At 54.8% G+C, this 518-nt stretch overlaps 1 protein-coding gene across 1 annotated transcript in view; it reads right to left on the reverse strand.

Moving 5' to 3' along the window:
- CROCC (ciliary rootlet coiled-coil, rootletin) overlaps positions 1-518 on the reverse strand; it is a 54,477-nt gene that overhangs the window by 26,358 nt on the left and 27,601 nt on the right. The gene's annotated exons all lie outside the window — the stretch shown is intronic.

Below are 518 nucleotides of genomic sequence, written 5' to 3' on the forward strand. Positions count from 1 at the left end.
CCACTGCACTCCAGTCTGGGCGACAGAGTGAGACTCCAACTCAAAAAGTAAAAATAAAAACAAAATAAAGAGAGATTAGGTCGGGCTCATGCCCATAATCCCAGCACTTGGGGCTGGCAAGGCGGCCTCCCTGGTGGGCGGGCCGGCAGGTGCCCACGGATCCCCTTGGCCCTGCCCAGGAGGATAGCTTGAGGCAGGAGGATAGCGTGAGGCCAGAGGTTCAAGGCCTGCATGGGCAACATAGTGAGATCCCATCTCTACAAAACAATCAACAAATTACCTAGGCATGATGGCACACACCTGCCTAGATGGGAAGCTGAAGCAGAAGGATCACCTGAGCCCAGGAAGTCGAGGCTGCAGTGAGCTGTGAAGCCCTAATTGTGCCACTGCACACCAGCCTGGGTGACCGAGTAAGACTGTAACTTAAAAATTAAATAACTAGCCGGACTCGGTGGCTCAGCCTGTAATCCCGCACTTTGGGAGGCTGAGGTGAGTGGCTTGCCTGAGCCCGCGGGGTT

The sequence above is a fragment of the Carlito syrichta genome, unplaced genomic scaffold (genome assembly GCF_000164805.1).
Source record: "Carlito syrichta isolate Samal-C Ts95f unplaced genomic scaffold, Tarsius_syrichta-2.0.1 Scaffold307017, whole genome shotgun sequence".
Taxonomy (NCBI): domain Eukaryota; kingdom Metazoa; phylum Chordata; class Mammalia; order Primates; family Tarsiidae; genus Carlito; species Carlito syrichta.